Raw genomic sequence first — 21769 nt, 5'->3', positions numbered from 1 at the left:
TTTTTTAGTACATCGTTGTCGGATTCAGGAGCATCCAACACAGGTCGATCCAACACACCTGTCTGTAATTATCAAGTGCTCCTGAAGATCTTAATTAGCTGGTTCAGTTGTGTTTGATCAGGGTTGTAGCTGAACTTTGCAGGAACAGATCTCCAGGAACAGGATTGGGAACCCCTGTTGTAAGTCTGCATCCGAAATTGTATACTTATAAACATACTATATAGTTGGTGAAAACCATATGTGACAAAAAAAAGTATGTCCAAATTAACAGTACTCATAAAACTGTAGGCAAAAAGTACCCGGATGGCCTACTATTTCCGGTGAGATTCTGAAGTGTGCATACTATGGACACTTTGCTATCCCATGAGGCCACAGGGGAGTGGATTTGTAAATAGCAACTGACACTGGGTCACATGATAAAGAAAACATGGTGGATATGTAGTAGGCCTACGTCCAGATTGGACTCATACTACATACATTCATACTATTTAGAACATACTTTTTTAGTGGTTGCGAAGTAATTACTTATTCAAAATTAGCACCTCTTCAATGCGATTTCGGATGCAGCTTAAAAGGGCCGTTCACACAGAACGCATTTTTTTCATCCCACTGCGCTATTTTTCCATTATTTTTCAATGTAATACACTCCTACATGAAATATCAAAACTGCACAGAGAATTCACACATCAATGTCTTGCTCCATATTTTTAAAGGGATTACAACTTTATTAACCCAAAACCTTATGACAGTATATTTGCTAATTATGGGGCTATGAGCTGAGACTGCCAAGGATGTACTAACTGGATGAAAACCAATTGAAGTTATGGCTCAAAGATGTAACACTAGCTTAGTGTTTGCTAAACCTATGTAATATATACAGTAAGCACATATGTAACCACACTGCCTGAACAAAATGATCATCACTGAAGGACCACAATCCATAGATGGTGCAGGTGTGATTCTCTCATTGTTTCTGAATGAATGAATATGACTATCCCTGTCTCTGCAGTTTCATATCAGGGACTGATACTGTAGCTACATAAATATACTGTAGATATACACAAATACGCAAATATTAAAATATACCCCTTTTCTCTTTTTTCTTATATCAATTATTGTTACTTACCTTTTTTTTCTTATAAAGAAATATTGAAAATAAGAAATGTTTCTGTCTTTCTTTCTGAAAATATGTTGATGTTAGTGGATCTCAGAAACTAACGTGATGTATTTCACAGAAGCGTTTTTGTGTGATTATTGAGCTGTTAAAGGCTAACTGCTTTGGCCTTTTAATCCTAGATAATCCTAGAGGAGTTCCAGTTCAATTCGCCACCTTCATAATCACAAAAGAGGACATGTGGGAATCGTAGAGGAATACTTAGCAAAGAAACCTGCTTGAAGCCATTGAAGCAGTAAGACCTTATGCCTACTTGGAAAACAGATGGGCCTACTAAAAGGAAATGGCTCCATGAAATACAAGCCTGAACTAATGAAATAACAAACAACAAAACTTCCTCTGTTGCTGTGCACACTTTCATCTCTGTAAGATTACATCTGGAGGACTAGGTTGTATTACAAAACCTCAAATGGTCTTTGTGACCACTAATAGGTAAGAAAAGTCACTGGTGACAAGCTTATGTACAATGTAACATTCACGAGTTCACATCTACATACACTCACCGGCCACTTTATTAGGTACACCTGTCCAACTGCTCGTTAACACTTAATTTCTAAGCAGCCAATCACATGGCGGCAACTCAGTGCATTTAGGCATGTAGACATGGTCAAGACAATCTCCTGCAGTTCAAACCGAGCATCAGTATGGGGAAGAAAGGTGATTTGAGTGACTTTGAACGTGGCATGATTGTTGGTGCCAGAAGGGCTGGTCTGAGTATTTCAGAAACTGCTAATCTACTGGGATTGTCACGCACAACCATCTCTAGGGTTTACAGAGAATGGTCCGAAAAAGAAAAAACATCCAGTGAGCGGCAGTTCTGTGGGCGGAAATGCCTTGTTGATGCCAGAGGTCAGAGGAGAATGGCCAGACTGGTTCGAGCTGATAGAAGGGCAACAGTGACTGAAATAACCACTCGTTACAACCGAGGTATGCAGCAAAGCATTTGTGAAGCCACAACACGCACAACCTTGAGGCGGATGGGCTACAACAGCAGAAGACTCCACCGGGTACCACTCATCTCCACTACAAATAGGAAAAAGAGGCTACAATTTGCAAGAGCTCACCAAAATTGAACAGTTGAAGACTGGAAAAATGTTGCCTGGTCTGATGAGTCTCGATTTCTGTTGAGACATTCAGATGTTAGAGTCAGAATTTGGCGTAAACAGAATGAGAACATGGAACCATCATGCCTTGTTACCACTGTGCAGGCTGGTGGTGGTGGTGTAATGGTGTGGGGGGTGTTTTCCTGGCACACTTTAGGCCCCTTAGTGCCAATTGGGCATCGTTTAAATGCCACGGCCTACCTGAGCATTGTTTCTGACCATGTCCATCCCTTTATGGCCACCATGTACCCATCCTCTGATGGCTACTTCCACCATGTCACAAAGCTCTAATCATTTCAAATTGGTTTCTTGAACATGACAATGAGTTCACTGTACTAAAATGGCCTCCACAGTCACCAGATCTCAACCCAATAGAGCATCTTTGGGATGTGGTGGAACGGGAGATTCGCATCATGGATGTGCAGCCGACAAATCTGCGGCAACTGTGTGATGCCATCATGTCAATATGGGCCAAACTCCCTGAGGAATGCTTCCAGCACCTTGTTGAATCTATGCCACGAAGAATTGAGGCAGTTCTGAAGGCAAAAGGGGGTCCAACCCGTTACTAGCATGGGGTACCTAATAAAGTGGCCGGTGAGTGTATAATTATTATGGTAAAGGTTATGCGTACTTGCCGTGCTGTCCGGGTGGAGGGCTCCGAGCTCGGAATTTCTGCCCGAACCCAGAGTACTCCCCCGTTGGTAAGAGTAGATGGAACTAAAGTGAGGAGATGGGCTGGAGGTGGGATGCTGATAAACTGTCAAGGAACAAAGGTGGGTTCTGCTGTTATTTATCTTGTCCTGAGTTGATTACTGATTGATATCCACTTGTGCTGATAGTTTAATTATCTGCACCTGCTCCTCCCGAACTTTGTTAAATAAAACATCATAATGTGTAGCTCTTGAATACGTGGTAATAATATTGTAAAATGATCAATTAATTGCTAACCTACAAATAGCACATTTAATTTAGTAATGAATTAAAAAAACATTATCTACCCTAGTGAAAGCAGCTCTGCAGAGCTGGACAGTAACTAAGTACATTTACTTGAGTACTGTACTTAAGTGCACTTTTTGAGTATCTGTACTTTACTTGAGTATTATTTTTTCTGGAAACATGACTTTAACTTCACCACATTTGAAAGACAAATATCGTAGGCTACATTGGGCTCTACTATATTTCTATCATGGTCCTCCTAGTCATTACTATGTAGCAGCTTTGAAAGTCAGTGGATGACTCAGAAAGTCAGTTTCTTCTCTAAAACGTTTATTTTTTTTTTAATCACTTTAATAACTTTAATCACTTTAACCATTAATCACTCTTGTAGGGTCACTTGAAATTCAATGATTTCTCAGTATTGTTTTTACACTGATTAGTTGATGGCTAAATGGAAGCACGACCATACTTAGAAAGTATGCTTCAGTTTGTGATTTATGAAGTCAAATGATTTACAGTGGGCTATGTATTTGCCAACAATTAGTTGAGTTTTTTTTTATTTACTTTTAAAAGCAAGTGATCCAGCTCAGTTTAGTTCTCATCAAATAGTGTCAGTATACAGTCAGATAAAAAAAATATTGCTAAATATTAAGTGTCCCCTGTGGTGGATTTGGTTTGACACACTCTGATCATCTGTTGATTGCTCATGCGTCATGCCTGTGTCTTGTATTAGAGTTCAGTAAAAAAGGATGCACTGCGCTCAGAGTCATAGTCTCATGGTGTGTTATTAAATATAGTGATAAGACACAGATAAACATAAAAGGACAATAGAACACAACATCTCCAAGTGTCTATAGACGGACCTATAGCCATAGAAGTGGCAGTGAGGAATGATTTCTCAGAGAGCTGCTCGGACAAAGTTACCTGCTGGGACAATTCATTTTCAATTGAGAGTAGAGGGTGGAATGGAAACAATCAAAACAATCCTTTAAGCTAGAGAAATTGAGTGCCTGACATCACTGCCAAAATCTGCTACTGTGAAGAATGGTTAAAAAGGCAACATATCATTCTATAGATTTTACATTAGAGGAATTATGAGATTATTAAGGTTTTGCACATTTATAACTCTCTGCTGAAAACATGCTTCCATACATTCTCGTACTGCAAGACCATTTAAAGGGGTCCAATTATGCCCTTTTACAAAGTCTTGATTTAGTTTTTAGGGTGTACTAGAATATGTTTTTATGCTTGATTGTTAAAAAAAACATTATTTTTCACATATTTTACATTATTACAGCACTTCTCTCCCCAGTCTAGCTCGAACGCGCACGGTTTCGATGAAGCCCCTGCTTCTGAAATACAACATGTGCTGTGATTGGTTAGCTGGCCCAGTGTGTTGTGATTGGCAGTGCTTAGACCGTGTTTGGAAATGTCACGCCTGTTCATTGAGTTCATTATAGAGGGATCAACAGACCCTGACAATGTTAACGAACAAGAGGATCATGCAGAACGGATTTTAGCAAGCACGGATTTCACAGGACGTTTCAGAATGGTATGTTTTTTTGTAATTTGATGAAAAACTATGGTAATACAAACAGTAATCGGTCACAAAACCATGGATAATTTTCCTAAGAGGGGGTGAACACTGAACAGTCAAAAGCGAGAGCTTACAAAAGCTACAGTAAACTACATCAATGTTAGTTAGCAGGCTAGCTGAGGCAAAGCTTTGCCCTTTGTTTATCATAGCAACTACATAAAACTTTAGAAAACACAACTACAAATAACAAGACTGTGGCGAGCAGGACGAGGCCGAGGGACGTGAGCGGCGCGAGGCCGCTGGCGTGAGTGATAATGAACGACATCCTTTGGTGACGCCATATGACATTTCGTTGAAATCTTACGCACATGGCATCCTTTAGCGTCAATATAACATGCACTGTTATGGGTAGGTTTAGGTCTGGGGTAGGGTACGGTTATGACGCCTTGGGTTCTGCGTCTCATATTGATGCTAAAGGATGCCATGTGCGTAAGATTTCAACGAAATGTCCAAAGCGTCACATGTATGACGCCAAAGGATGAGAATGCGTTGGTGAAACGCACCAGTCTCGCATCTCTCACGGAGGAGCGGAAGCATAAAGGAGGAGCGACGACAGTGAAGATCGAGAGAGGAACAGGCCTGAACTTATGTTCTGGAAGCTGTTCTCCATAAAATGTGCAGCACACAGACAAAGGTTGTGGTTATAATCTTCAGGAACAGTGTTAAAAATACCTTTGAACCTCTCTAAGTTCGTCTGCCTTAGGACAAACTTTTCCGGGGTGGAAAAAACAGCAACAACACTCTTCATCTTCTCTAGCGCGGACAGAACTAGATCACTCCCATAATAACCATGATAAAAGTGCATTTGCAGATGTACACGACCATTCAAAAGTTTGGGACCAGTACATTTTTTAAAATATTTTTTTAAAGAAGTTTCTTATGCTCACCAAGGCTGCATTTGATCAAAACAGTGTCAAATTTTATTGCAATTTAAAATAACTTTTCTACTTTACTATATTTTAAATATTGTTTAAAAATATTAAAATGTATTACGTGTGATGCTGAATTTTCAGCATCATTACTTTAGTCATTTGTCACATGATCCTTGAAATCATTCTAATATTCTAATTCGGTGCTCAAGAGTAGGCTAGAATTTCTTCTTATTATCAATATTAAAAACGATTGTTCTGTTTGTTTGTTTGTTTGTGTGTGTGGTTTTTTTGGGAACAATGGAACATTTTGTTCAGGATTCAATTAACAAAGTAAAAGCCTATGCTCATTTGTGATTAATTTAACAAGTTCCTATTGAGGTAACCCTCTATGGGAATATATGAGCTAAAGAAAAAATTTAAGACTAAAATCATTTTCCAAAATTAGTTTTCTACATCTGACCTTTGACCTTTTTTAGGGTGCCATCATTTATACATGACTTTTTCCTATAAGTTAAATTATTTTTGGCAAAATGTCTAAAACTTCACACACACTTTCAAATGCATTTTCGCTATCTGAGAAGTGGTGAAAAGCCTAACATCTTAAGTGTTTCAAAAAAGAAAAAAAAAGAAAAACATTAAAAAGCTTTATTAACATTCTGGAAAAGGTACATCTTTTCCTCTCTGTCTTCTTTAAACTTACTAACATCAACCTAAACACAGGCAAAAAGGCTATTATACTGACTGCCAGTACTGAACAATAGTGATGCTACATAGAAAAAAATATGTATTACCTAAAAGGACTTTGTCATTTATGCATGATGCAGATTTTTTGTGTTTTGAGTTGTTTTTACAAAATGTGCATTAAAAATTACCAACATTTTTAATTTGATTAGCTAAAGGGGGTCATATGACACTACTAATTTCTTTTTTCTTTTCTTTTTGGTTGAACATTATTATTGTATTTTAAATGCAATTTTCTTGGTTCCTTAGCTTAACTCCCCATAGAGGGTAAAAGTATTGATTTCTTTTAAATAAATCTTACTGACCCCAAATTTTTGTTTATATTTGTGTTATATGACATCACTTTTTCTTTGGAGATAGTGTAATACTACATGCACTAACATGCTAGGCCACTGCAATGACATACAATGAATGATGCAATGCGAACAGACCTGCAACAGAGCACAGACTTATAAATGCAGGGGTGAGAAAATATATCTGTCCAAGTCTATCAAGACTTTAAATCAATCCCACTCAACTACTGGTGGGGGGACCAGACTCCATCAGTCAAGAGAACTACGGCAGTGCATAACAACATTAAAACACTCAAAGTGATGGGAGAACCCGTTGACTGAAATAGTCACGTCATTGTGCACAGATCTGAAGAATCCTCTCAATACTACAGCACACAGGAAACGCATACTAATGAGCAAACAGAAATTTTAGATCCAGCATGCACTCATGTATGTCAAAAAGACATATATCTGGGGATCAAAGGAGAGAGAGACGTAAACAAATAAAGCTACAAGGTATCCGGTAGAGAGAGAGAGAGAGAGAGAGAGAGAGAGAGAGAGAGAGAGAGAGAGAGAGAGAGAGAGAGAGAGAGAGAGAGAGAGAGAGAGAGAGAGAGAGAGAGAGAGAGAGAGAGAGAGAGAGAGAGAGAGAGAGAGAGAGAGAGAGAGAGCAAGAAATGGTATTCTACCGACTCTCATCTCTGAACTTAGAAAAAAAAGTCAACTAAAATGCACATTCAGTCTTAAGTCCTTAAATGCAGACCATCTAATGACATAGAGCTGATCTTATTAGATATGCGCTCTACTTGAAACCATTAGAGTAGAATTAGACCATTACCCCTGGGCTGGCATCATTTGCAGAAAGTAAACAGTCATTTCTTTCATTGTCAGAATGTGGTGGTGGGGTTCATTCAGTTTGAGGAGGGCTGTTGTTGTTAATCTTCATGCAAACAGTGCAGCACAGCAGGCAGAGAGCTAGACTGAGAAACATCCATAGAATCCAGCTAATTAATCCAAGCTAACCCAAGGCAACAAAACATCATCTGGCTTACAAACGCATAACTGTGAAAAGCAGACCTTTTCTTTTAGCTTAAAATGAGGTTTTCTTCAATTAAAATATTTGGACTGCCACTGTAAAAATTTAAAGTAAGCTTTAGAAACACCTAAATGGAGGTAACTGAATGATTGTGTTCGGTCCATCTTTTTAAATTGACTTAACATATTAAAATAATATTACATTGAGGTGCCATTTGCATCCTTCTTGATGTTATTCAAATATATTCCTAAAGTTATGACGTATGCCTATGTACGCAATACTGCTGTAGTGAGTTGCTATCATGACATTTCTGCATGTGTGTTTGTGGCAGGGCTGTTTGCCATTGCCAGAATTAATTTGTGAGAATGCCAGTTTTAAATTCCTGAATATAAATTCACATTTTAATATAAAGAAGCACTTTTAATTTATTTGGCCAATTCAATTCAAAGTCCAACTTTTGAAGTGCAAGCAACCCGGTTTCATTACTATCATTGGCCCCATTGCAAAACTCTTGAATAGACCCCCACTCCCTCGCTTTTATTTTTTAATTCCGTGAAAAAAATGTTATATGCATTAAATAAAATGAGTTCTCTGTCACTGCGGATGAGATACATAGGCATTTACAATAACAGATGTAAGGGACTTTTTCCAGGTGCTTAAATTCGGAATTTAGCTCAACCCTGGTTTAAATCACAAAAAGCAAAGATTTACTGAAAGTTTTAAATTCTTGAAAGTGTTGTTTTAGAGGATGTATATAAGACATGACTCATCTGTACTACTAATTACAGTAATTTAAAATAATGTTTCTTGTCACTCTTCACATTCATTTTAGTGATCACCCATGTGCATGCACAATATTCTTCCACTTAAACATTCATTTATGTTCATGAAATGTTCAGCATAAAACTTTCCGGTAACACTTTACAAAAATGTTTTGTTCGTTAACATTAGTTAATGCATTAACTAACATGAATTAACAATGAGCAATATGTTGTTGTTGTTGTTGTTTTTTTTACAGAATTTAATAATGTCCGTTTTACTAATACAATTGTTCATTGTTTGTTCGTGTTAGTGCACAGTGCATTAACTAATGTTAACAGATAAAACGTATATAATACATAAAAATATATTAATAAATGTTGAGATTAATATTATCTACACTAAAAAAATGCTGGGTTGTTTCAACCCATGTTTGGGTCAAATATGGACAAACCCAACAGTTGGTTTAAATTAACTTTATAGGTTTAAACTGTTTAATTTAAACCAACGGTTAGGTTTGTGTACGATTAATAAATGCTATAGAAGTATTGTTGGCTTGGGTGCTGTAATAATCGCACAAATTACTCTGAAAAAAGCAGTATTCAATATAAAAACCTCAGGCAAGCTCAAGAGAAAACACAACCAACAAAAGACATCGTGGAACAAAGAGCAGAATGAACTCAGGGCTTATATACATACAGAGATAATTAACGGAGAAACAGGACAGGTGTGATGAACTAATTAACTGCCTAGGGAACAAATGACAGCGAACATGGGCAAACCGAAACTGAACAAAACACTAACTCAAAAAAAAACCAGAAGCATAACCCTGACTATTGTTCATTGTTAGTTCATGTTAACTAATACTGGAGGAACCATTGATATGCTTGAAGTTTCTTGCGAGAACATGCTGGCTCAATTTTTCCATGAAGATCTTTAGAGAACTGGCGTTTTTGAAAAACATTGTCTCAAGTATCTTTTTATTGGGAAACCTGATTCTGAAACTTGCCATAGAGGTTGAATTCCATGTCCTCACTTTAAAAGCAATGTGTATTTTTTTCTGTTAAAATACTGCTTCCTATCCAAGCCTGACATGCAGAGACCACTTTTCACACCTGTTCAAAAAGCCATAATTTTTCCATTTTGTTATGCTAGTGAATGAAATTACACACTTCACCTTTAAATCTTATCCAAACAAACATGTAAGACATGTTGCAGAGCACAGAGTGATTCTAAAACAACAACAACAGCGTAGCCTATATCATCTTATTTCCGTGCACAGGGATATCTTCTTAAATAGTAAGGGGCACGCAGACTAAAAATCTCTCCAAACTGATTGGAGTTTCTCTCCAAGAGTATGATAGCCTTCCCAAGGCATAAAACATGATGCGCTGAAAAGATTTAGAGCCCACCCAGATAAATAGTGAGCTAACATTTCTCGTTTAATGTCCAGCAGCGATAGGCTCAGACATCTCATTGTATGTTGTATTTTGAGGGTGGATGGTTTCAGGTAAATTGCACAGATTAGAACATTGACTTTGGAATTAGCATGACACTAATAAATGCAGCACGGCCAATAAAAGCCTTGGCAGTGCAATTATTTAACAACACATTCGTTCAATTTCACAAATTGTGAGGACTCCATAATTGACCTCTCTATCTTGTTAAGCCTATAGTGTTTTTTCTTTCCATAGACTGAATATTCACAGTGTGAGCAGAGCTCTGCAGTGCCGAGACATGGGGGGTGGAGGGTGTTAAATACTCAAGAGAGGCCAGCTGTGGTTGAGTCAGATCATTAAAAAAGGAAGAAAAAAGGGAATGGAGACCAAACACTCCTCCACAAAGCTCAATCAACCCAATCATGAGGGCAACAAAACCTCTAGCGCTGCTTCATTTACAATTCACAAGTTAGTTTGTCAGTGTTATTACAGATGAATCATAATCCTTTAGTTGTGTTAATTGCTGTTGCGTAAAAGTCATTGTTGGAAGAAATTTTTTTAAACAAACATTTTTAAAGTGGATGGCCTCTCATACAACAATGAAAGGCATACATCAGGAGAATAAAAAAGAAATAACATAAAGCCTCAAATATTGTGACTAGCTATGATGTGAGTCTTATTTACCCTCCATTGAAAATTCTTATTTTAGGTTTGACTGTAGTTTTCCAGGAAAATTGGGGAAAATATTAACCCTTTCATGCATGAATTATGATAACCTCAGTCAGGATTTGTTTCCCTATGTGCTTTTATTGCTCTTAGGACATGAAAAACAAGATTTGATTAGATTTTTTTTTTAAACAAATTTTTCAAAGAGATTTTCAGATGTCCACTTGAGTGGACAGCATGCATTTATGGTTTAAACTGAAGAGATACTGTATTAAACATAATACAATAATAAAACAGATAAAGTATCTGTTTTTAACAAATTAATCAATACAATTATATCAAATCATGTGAAAACTAAAATATATATAAAAATATATAAATCCGAAATATTGCAAAGGCAATTGACCTTCATACAAGTTGCACTGATATCAGAAGATGAGGAAGTGATTCCATCAGAATTTTCTACAACCTGTCAAGGCACAACTGTGGAAACCACTCAGATGCTCCCTCTATGTCAATTTCCCCCTATTAGTTGATAATTCTGATTATGTTCAAGATGGACACATTTCTAGCATAGCCCTCTTCTGAGAAAACCTAGCGATACGTTTTTTTCAATCTCATCTGAAATGAGCAGTGTTGGGGCAGGCATAACGCATTCAGATTACTTTTTTGATGTTACAAGTAAAGTAATGCATTACAAGTAACATGCATTACGTAATCAGATTTGTTTTAATGTTACGAGAGTAAAGCAATGTATTACAAGTAATGTGCATTACGTAATCAGATTACTTTTTGATGTTACGAGTAAATAAATGCATTACAAGCAACATTCATTACGTAAACAGATAACTTTTTGATCTAAGAAGTAATGCATTATGTAATTAGATTACTTTTTTGATGAAATGAGTAAAGTAATGCATTACAAGTCACATAAATTATGTAATTACATAACTTTTTCCGATGTCAATGAAAATTACATTCTAATAATACAAATACATTTATTTACAGTCAAAAAAAACTAACACTTATGTGTAGTTATCTTCTAGTCATCATTGATTAGCATATTCTGTCCATAGAATGTAAGAAAATATGGACGTAGTGTATGTGACGTCATGCGTACGTTTCTGAAGAGCGTTTTTGAAGCCTAAAGTGGGCGGGGCAGGCCGTCGCCATCTTGGCAGCGCGTCACCTCTCGTCACTCCCGGATAAAATAGAATGGGCAAAGAGGCGGGACGTGGGTGGAGCTGAGGTGCTAATGCTAGATGCTACTGTGGCCTCACGCTGAAGTGACAGCTGATTGAAGAAGTAAAGCCAATAGTTAAAGTTCATGTTTTTGCCCTTCGAAATACTATAATAGTTAAAAGACGTAACTAAAAGTGAGACTATGTGTATCGTGATGCATTATTATTCTGCTAGTTAAAAATGTATTATCATGCAGTAACTTACAATATTTCTCTGAGCTTGTGCGTGTGACAGTGATTCATGCGCATACATGTCAGTCAGCATGGCATCGCATGTCAAGTTCGTAAAGACTAAAGAGCTTTATTCAGTCCATTTTAAAATCTGATTTTGGCCGCCTCTCAATTTCTCAAATGGGTTAATCCAAAGATATTACCTCAGAAGTTCAAGTAAATGCACTAGTAGAAATCCGCGCTCATTCAAGGGTGTGCATCTACTGCATGGACGGAGAGAAAGCACTGTCACTTGCAGGATTTCATCTGACGGTCCTTTTTATTTAACACTAAAAAGTTAAATAAGCATATCTGTTCCGTGAGAGCAACCGCATACCGAGTCAGACATCCATTAGTGCATGCGAGGAAAACAACTGGAAATACAGCGCTGGTTGTTTTCATACTCGACAATGACGGAATCCAACGGCTTGGGCGAAGGTATAATGCGTGTATTAAATTGTATGAAATAATCCCGAAAAAAGCACAAACACGGCAGAGATGGCAAGTACAGCAGCTGCTGGAATTAGCTGAGGATGACGTTAACAAACAGCATACAAACGGCTAGCAGTGACAGCAGCCGCAATCCACCTGTCACTCAAGTGGCCACGCCCTTAATTATGCAGAACGGTAAGGCTTAATATAATTTAAACAGATGAGTTGTAAAAATATTTACCCCCCTCACAGTTGTCATGAAGCTAAATTAGCTATATAGACCAAAACCACTTTTTGCTCCAGGCTGTAAACATATTTTTTTCTGCTGTAAAGTTGGGCATTTTAACATGGGGGAGAAACAGATTTGACTCACTTTTGCTGCCAGCCTCAAGCGGCCAGTCGATGAATTGCAGTTTAATTCACTTCCGTGTTGGTTTCAAGACAGAAGGTGTTTCTCAATGTCAAGGATACTTCCTTGGCAGGACTCGTCCTTCCAAGTCACTTCCTTCAGAGGCTAGGCGAGGCTCCTCTTTAGCATTCGGAGAACACGTAAATGGAACAGGCTAGCAAGTGCACGTCACAGCGTCATTAAGTCAGTGAAAAGGTCCGTTTGGTTTCGGCGCGGCAAAAATGGAAACAATTGTTAAAATGACAGGTCCGGTTCAGTTAGCCAGCAATAACGTAATTTGTATAGGCTATATTTGTATAATTTGTAATATCAATACGGTAGTAATTTGTACTGGCATTTAAACGTTAAACTTTACTTAAACGACGGTTATAACAAATGTATGGTAACGTAAATATACTTACATTTCAAAAAGCATATTGCCCCATTATTGCTCCGACTCCGCTAACGTCCGACATTTTGTATTTTTTTAACAAGATAGCAAAGCTGCGCACATAGGATTGTGGGCGATTTGAGAGCGCGAAGAGCGCGAAGTCTACACATATGCATCCTTTCCTGTGTATGGGATATTTTCCGAACGAAGGACTCCGCCCTTGGTTGAAATTCTGAGGATCCTCGACATTGGAACAGTCCTTCGACGGATGTCGATGACGTAGCATCCTCGAAATACCGGCTTCCGAGGATCCTTCCTTGACATTGAGAAACGGCTCGAGACAGGGAGGTTGCCGCTTGATTCTGTCATGATTATCGCAGAGCCATAGAGAGAAAGAGTTGCGACACTCCCATAGACCGCCATAGGAACTTTGGAATGCGGAAGTAACGCGTGTCGTGGAGCAGCCAATAGTTCCAAACACTGATAGTTTCTCCATTGAACCCCATTCATTTTCAGTGCTTCCGAAGTACGTTCGCTGGTAAATTAATGAAATTACTGTATTTTTTTACTTTTACACACATTAGCCGACCTCTCGTGAATCTAGTCTGTAGTTATATTTAATGTAGCAGCCAGTTTTAGTAAATGTTTATTGGAAGATAATAGGTTAATTGCAGCGATAGCTTACATGACCAACACTTCACTAACGTTAGCTAACTGGTAACCTGATGTATATAATATATAATATTTTTAATAATATTTTAAATGTATATATATATATATATATATATAACCTATATATAATATTATATACACACACACACACACACACACACAATTCATTTATTTAAATGGGTTAGGGAGGGTTATGCATGTGCTTATATGTATTTAGGAACATAGTTAATTCACTCATTAACTATCTCTCCGGTTTAATTTTATGAAGAATATTTTTCGGTTGAATATTTACCGAACATTGCTGTATGTAGTCGTTGCTTTCTACGTTATGGGAGCAGTCTATTTCCCTCCTAAATCATTCATTTGTACATGCACAGCGTAATTATTTATATTTTGTGTTGGTTGGAATTCTGAACGGACTGCAGACCTCTTTGCGTGATCACGAAGGTAAGCTAATGGCTGAATCGGAATTTATAAGCAAGATCACGGGAATCAATAGCCTAATACAGCCCAGTTGTGCTAAAATAAATATCATGAGACGTCCATCATCAGATGAATGACATGGAAAAGTTAAGTTAGAGCCGCTAAAGCCAGTGCTAACGTACTACCCATGCGAACATGAACACTAAGCTTTTCCCTCCAAAAAAATAGCCTAAAACTTATCTAAGTTGTCACCCTGCCTCTCCAAATGCAAAACTGACATTAACTTAACAAAATGCAATAACAGCTTAAAAAGTACTTGGGTGTGTGTTTTATTTTATATTTAGCCTACCGTTTAATAATCCAATCGCTGCTGTCTGTCCATAGAAGAACATGACAGCCTGCGTATGTTTTGGAACTAATGGGGCTTACATGAACCACGTGATAGCCGTCGCGGCGACATCAAAGCGTGTCGCAACTCTTTCTCTCTATGGCTCTGGATTATCGATAAATTGCGTTCCCGGTGGGCGGGTTTATATAAATTTTAGGGTTAGTAGTGATGTCACTAACCCGAGAGGAATGTCATGTAGTCCCTACCAGCCGTTTGTTGTAGTCCTTAAAAAGCAATTTCCTTAAAAGAAAATATCTCCCTTTGCTTTGAACTTTGAGCGTTGTAACTTTGCAGATGTTGTTTATGCTCAAACAGCAACATTACACACTTACTAAAGTTTAAGAAAAGAAACTAAACTAAAGAAGTTACTAAAGAAAAGTGAAATCACAATCAACCACCCCTTTAAGTATTCCACTGGTGGCAGGTGACAGTTGACCACAAAACCAAAATGCTAAACAGTCATAGTGTATGTCTGCAGTTATATGGATATAAGAAAATATATAATTAAATGTATTTAAGATGCAATCACTTTGATTTTAGCACAAAAACATCCTTCTTTTGCGCCAGTTCCTATTCTAATTATATTCCTGTTCTAAAGACCACAAGAACCAGACAAGTCCTCCGCACAGACGCGATGAATCCGATCTTCAAACAAAAGGAACTTGATGAAATATTTGAATGCTACCGATCCACAATCTAATTTCTGACTTGAGATGCAGCCCGAGTAATAATCACACTTTGTTTGTTCGTTGGCCAGAGAAGAACTGGCTCCCAGACTGGGCTTGGTTTCTGAGCCTGGACGATGGCATCACTGTTTTCTGCAGAACTACTTTATACATGAAATGAACTAATTCAATAATCTTTACAAAGGAACTGAATCAACACTGAACTGACTTCAGCTCAACAATTACACTATTTTCTTTCAGAGCTGCTGTCCAGCTGCAACATTGAATCATTGATCACTGTAAAGCTACTTTGAATCAATCTGCATTGTAGCCTAAAGCGCTATAGAAATAAAGGTGACTTGACTTCTAATGAGATTTTTTATTGTAATATTGATGCTTCTATAAAAAAATTATTCAAATGCATTAAATTCTGAAAAGTTTCAGGTTGTTTGGGTGTATACAAAATACGGGACTATGTCATATTATTATACAGTGCGATTTGGCAACCAAAACCAAAAAGCACACAAAGGCTCAAAACATGTCTGCATCTGTAAAAAAAAAAAAAAAAAGAAGAAGAGAATTAAAATTAGAGTACATAAATATTTATTGTAAGACTGTCACAAGTGTTTTATATTTTCAGATTTAATTAGGACAACAAATTCAGTGAAAAAAGTGCACCACTGCAAGGTTTTTGTCTTTGTCTTTATATTTCAGATATTGTTTTATAAAATGATTTTATAGTAGGCTATATAATTGTCTGGCGCTGGTAGATCACACGCATGAAAATACTTTAAATAGTCTTCAATAAACAAAACAAAGAATCCACAGGAGAACGCTAGAGTACAAACACAAGAAAAACAGGGTAAACAGTTGTCACATAAGAAACATCTATACATTGATGAGAACCGACCAGGGACAACAGAGACAACATTTGTTTCATATGATGGAGTGATGGAATTCTGAGGATGTATGAGTGTCACGGACTTAGGACGAATGACAGAAGCAAATGCAAGTTAACAGTTTATTTGAGTATCACAGAATCGGCAGTGTAACAGATGGTAACGGTGACGCAGGGACAAAATGGTCAGGATCCGTGAAGTGGTGCGATGAAGAGACGATGGTGAGACAAACTCGAATCCAGACGAAGAAACAGGAACGCAGGAACTGGACACCGGAACACCAACACGAACCACATGAAACAACGATCTGACAAGGATGAGAGAACAACGGTGAGTATAAATAGTAGGCTAGGGGTGTAACGATACACAAACCTGACGGTTCGGTTCATCCCACGGTTTTGAGGTCTCGGTTCGGTTCGGTTCGGTTCATTTCGGTGGGGTGGGGGGGTTTAGAAAGCTAAAATTGCTTTTATATTTTATTAAACAGTGCTTTAATGAACAAATTGTGTCCTTGTCTTTAAATTAATTCCATTACAAGTAAACGTTTCTCAAGGATAACAAAATTATCTGCTAATGCTGTAAACTACAGCCCTTACTTCAGTGGTTCTCAACTCCAGTCCTCGGGACCCACTGCTCTGCATATTGTGTATGTCTCCCTTATTTAACACACCTGATTCAGATCCTCAGCTCGTTAGGATAGACTCTATCAACTGAACTGAGTGTGTCAGATAAGACAAGAGAGACATACAAAATGTGCAGAGCAGTGGGTCCCGAGGACTGGAGTTGAGAACCACTGCCTTACTTGCACATTACTATAACATTAAAGCTTAACAACAGAGCCTAGACTTTTAGCCTAAATGATATAATAATAATAATCAACACTCAAATAACAAATTGTATGAAAACATGTAAACTGCACATAAGGCAATTTTTCTGTCACGCCACATCTAAGAGCGCCAAAACGGCATTTTTTTGTTTGCATTTCGTGATCAAATAGACGTAATTTGAAAGATTACACCTTGCTTATTATCAAAAGTAACAAAACACTGAGCTTATTGCGATTATATGTGGTTAATGGTGGTTAGGCAACAGCCCTGTATTCGTTGTGTACACATAACACATGAGGTGCAATAAGCCGGGGCTGGAGCGGGGCAGCAGGGGGCGGGGCGTGTTCGGTTCGGCGTAAGAGTATCGCGATACGAATCGTGGGTGGTGTATCCAGAATGTCTCTAGCAGGAACCCAACTTCTCTCCTCCGGACCGTAACCTTCCCAATCCACCAAGTACTGAAATCCGCGTCCCCTCCGTCTAGAATCCAGAATACGATTGACCGAATAGGATGGTTCCCCATCTACGAGTCGCGGCGGTGGGGGAACCGGGACTGGCGGATTAATGCGAGCATAAAACACGGGCTTGACTTTGGATACATGGAACACGGGATGAATTCTCCTGTACGCAGGAGGAAGTTTGAGGCGGATTGCCACCGGACTAACGATCTTGGTGACAGCAAACAGGCCAATAAATTTGGGAGCAAGTTTATTCGAGACGGATCGGAGAGGAATGTTTTTGGTAGAAAGCCACACTTTAGAACCGACGACGTATACTGGAGGTCTCCACCGGTGGCGATCGGCTTTGACCTTGGTGCGTGCTCCCACTTGGAGTAGAGTCTCGCGGGCTCTAGTCCAAGTGCGATGACACCTCTGGATGAAGGCGTGGGCGGAGGGGACCGCGATTTCGGACTCCAGACTAGGAAAAATTGGTGGCTGGTAACCTACACTACACTCAGACGGAGATAGGCCCGTAGATGACACTGGTAACGTATTGTGGGCGTACTCCACCATTGACAGTTGCTGACTCCATGAGGAAGGATTCTTGGAAACCAAACATTGCAACGTTCTTTCCAAATCCTGGTTGGCTCTCTCAGTTTGACCATTGCTCTGGGGATGAAACCCAGAGGACAGACTAACAGTCGCCCCCAGTAATCTACAAAATTCTCGCCAAAATTTGGACACAAATTGGGGACCCCTGTCGGAAACCACGTCTATCGGGAGGCCATGTAACCGAAAGACGTGATCTACGATCGTTGCCGCTGTCTCCTTAGCTGAAGGCAATTTGGGTAAGGGAATGAAATGTGCTGCCTTCGAGAATCGGTCCACCACAGTTAAAACCACTGTGTTACCCTAAGAGGGTGGGAGGGCGGTAATGAAATCTAGAGCGATATGGGACCAGGGTCTCGAAGGCACCAGCAGCGGCTGAAGTAACCCATCTGGAGGTTGATTGGAAGACTTACCAATGGCACAAACTGAGCAAGCCAAAACAAAATCGTGAATGTCGCGAGCCATACGTGGCCACCAAAATCGTTGCTTGACTGAAAACCCAGTGCGATTAACTCCTGAATGACAAGCCACTGGATAACGTCAGACTGTAATCCCTCCGGCACAAACAAACGGTTCGGTGGGCATCCGGGCGGAGGCGTTACCCCTTCTAAGGTTCTCTTGACCTTCGCTTCGATCTCCCATGTGAGTGTTGAAACAAATATGGTTTCGGGTAAAATACACTCGGGAGTAGACGGGCTTTCGGAAAAATCAAATATGCGAGATAATGAGTCGGGTTTGATGTTCTTGGAACCCGGACGGTAAGAGAGAGTAAAATCAAAACGACCGAAAAAAGTGCCCACCGAGCCTGCCTGGAGTTCAATCTTTTAGCAGTTCTGATGTATTCGAGATTCTTATGATCAGTCCAGACGATAAAAGGTACCCCCGACCCTTCTAGCCAGTGACGCCACTCCTCCAACGCCAACTTGACTGCCAACAACTCTCTGTTACCAATGTCATAATTACCTTCGGCTGGGGATAATCGATGTGAAAAAAACGCGCAAGGGTGCACCTTGTCGTCCACAGGTGAACGCTGGGATAACACTGCTCCTACTCCCACCTCTGACGCGTCGACCTCCACCACGAACTGACGTGATGAATTAGGGGCTATGAGAATAGGAGCTGAAACAAAGCGGCTTTTCAGTTTAGAGAACACAGCCTCGGCTGAGTCAGACCACCTGAACGCAGTTCGGGGGGAGGTCAAGGCAGTCAGAGGCGCGACTAGCTGGCTGAAATTGCGAATGAAACGCCGGTAAAAATTGGCGAACCCCAGAAACCTCAACAGGGCCTTGCGTGAATCTGGACTTGGCCAATCAACCACAGCCTTGATCTTCTCAGGGTCCATCCGCATTCCTTCGGACGACACGATGTACCCTAGAAAAGGAACAGACTGTGCATGAAAATCGCATTTCTCCGCCTTGACAAAAAGCCCATTCTCTAGCAACCTCTGAAGCACTCGTCGGACGTGTTGCACATGTTCCTGGAGAGACGAAGAAAAAATCAATATGTCATCCAGGTAAACATATATGAACTGATCGATCATATCTCGCAACACGTCATTGATCAGTGCCTGGAAAACTGCTGGGGAGTTGGACAGCCCGAACGGCATAACCAAATATTCAAAGTGCCCCCTAGGGGTGTTAAAAGCAGTTTTCCACTCATCTCCCTCCCTAATGCGAACCAAATGATAAGCGTTACGTAAGTCCAATTTTGTGAAGATAGATGCTCCCTGCAACCTCGCGAAGGCTGAAGACATCAACGGCAAAGGATAAGTATTCTTTACCGTGATGTTATTCAACCCTCGGTAATCAATGCAAGGTCGCAACGATCCATCTTTCTTCCCCACAAAAAAGAACCCCGCCCCCGCTGGAGAAGAGGAAGGGCGAATGAACTTGGTTGCCAGAGAATCAGAAATATATTTCTCCATAGCCTCTCTTTCAGGAATCGAAAGTGAATATAACTTGCCTTTAGGCGGAGAGTTACCTGGCAGTAAATCTATAGCACAGTCATAGGGACGATGCGGAGGGAGAGAAGCAGCACGAGACTTACTGAACACTTCCTTCAGGTCCAGATACTCCACGGGCACGTTAGACAAATACCCTGCTTCTTCCTGTAACACAGAAACAGGTACAGACGAACAAGCAGACACAAGACAAGACTTATGACATTCCTTGTTCCACTCCAGCACAGCTTTATTAATCCAGTCCACACGAGGGTTGTGTTTGATCAGCCAGGGATGTCCGAGAACAACGGGTGCCAGGGGTGAGTCCAAAATAAGAAAAGAAATAGTCTCGGTGTGGTTGCCAGAGGTAATAAGTGTGATGTCTTCAGTGGTGTGGGAAATGATAGGAAGCTCTTGACCATTTAATGCGTGAACTGAAATCCGGTGAGTGAGGGGTCGGAGGGGAATCTGGAATGTAGAGGCCTGCATTTCAGCCCGAGCCCGACGGGCCCCGACTTATTTATGCTCCTAGGGCCGGGCTTCGGGCCAATTTTCACGTCATAGTTCACACGCGGGCCGGGCCTCGGGCCTGTTTTAGGCTTATCTTTTTTATAGCCTATTTTAGACATTAATTAAAATAAAACATGAGAAGACATAAGACTGACACATGACAGTCTGCTCATGCTCACGCTCACGCACACACACACACACACACAGGTTTCCCGGCGGCGCGATCTGAGATTCGCGCGACCGGCTCGTTCTAGTGTCCCGCTATGGTAGCGAGCGTGACTTCAGCGCAGCTGGAAAAAGTACGACTGGATTAAAACCTTCCACTGTGGATGCTGTGCTTTTTCTTCACGATGCTCTGAGACTGTTCTTAGCCATGTTAGGAGGAGGTTGTTTTTTGTTTGATTGGACTTTATTTTCATGAGTCTGTTGGAAACTATTGGAAATGGATTTTTGAGGTAAGATAACCTGCATGTTTGTTTTTAATGTAATTTATTTGATTTGTTTAGATTGCATTCTCTGTATTGTAGCCTATATTATAAATTCATTTAGTTTGCGAGCGCTGTTGCGACTGAGCAGCAGAGCAGTTTGCCTCAGCTTTTCAAAAATGACAATAAACGTTTAAACTAACGTTAACTGTCTGTGTGATATGCTTAAGTTGTTTTATATCTATGGATTTTATTGTAGCCAAGTAGTTTTATATCTATGGATTTTATTGTAGCCAAGTAAAGTGTTGATTTGAGAGGCTATAAATCAATCAATGGATCAAACATGTTTAACTCGCTGTCGGCTGCTTGGTCGTCATAAATTTTGTTTTTTGTTTTTTCTTAATTAACTTTATAAAGAAATGAAAATAAACCTACCGGTAAATACTTTGCCATTGAAAACAAAATATATCTGGTTTACTGACTGCAACATAGGTCAGGCTGTTTATCTTTTTTTTTTTCACGGGCTCGGGTCGGACTCGGGCTGATCATTCTGATGAGCTGTCGGACACGGGCCGGGCTAGGGCCTGAGCGTCTCGGGGCAGGGCCGGGCTAGGGCCTAGATTTGAGGCCCGTGCAGGGCTCTACTGGAATGTAAGTGCGAAATTATAGTCCATAAAATTACCTTCCGCCCCGGAGTCCAACAGTGCAAGACAAT

The sequence above is a fragment of the Rhinichthys klamathensis genome, unplaced genomic scaffold (genome assembly GCF_029890125.1).
Source record: "Rhinichthys klamathensis goyatoka isolate OS25496 unplaced genomic scaffold, OSU_Roscu_1.1 h1tg000111l_1, whole genome shotgun sequence".
NCBI classification, from domain to species: Eukaryota; Metazoa; Chordata; class Actinopteri; order Cypriniformes; family Leuciscidae; genus Rhinichthys; species Rhinichthys klamathensis.
This window is presented reverse-complemented; position numbering follows the sequence as displayed.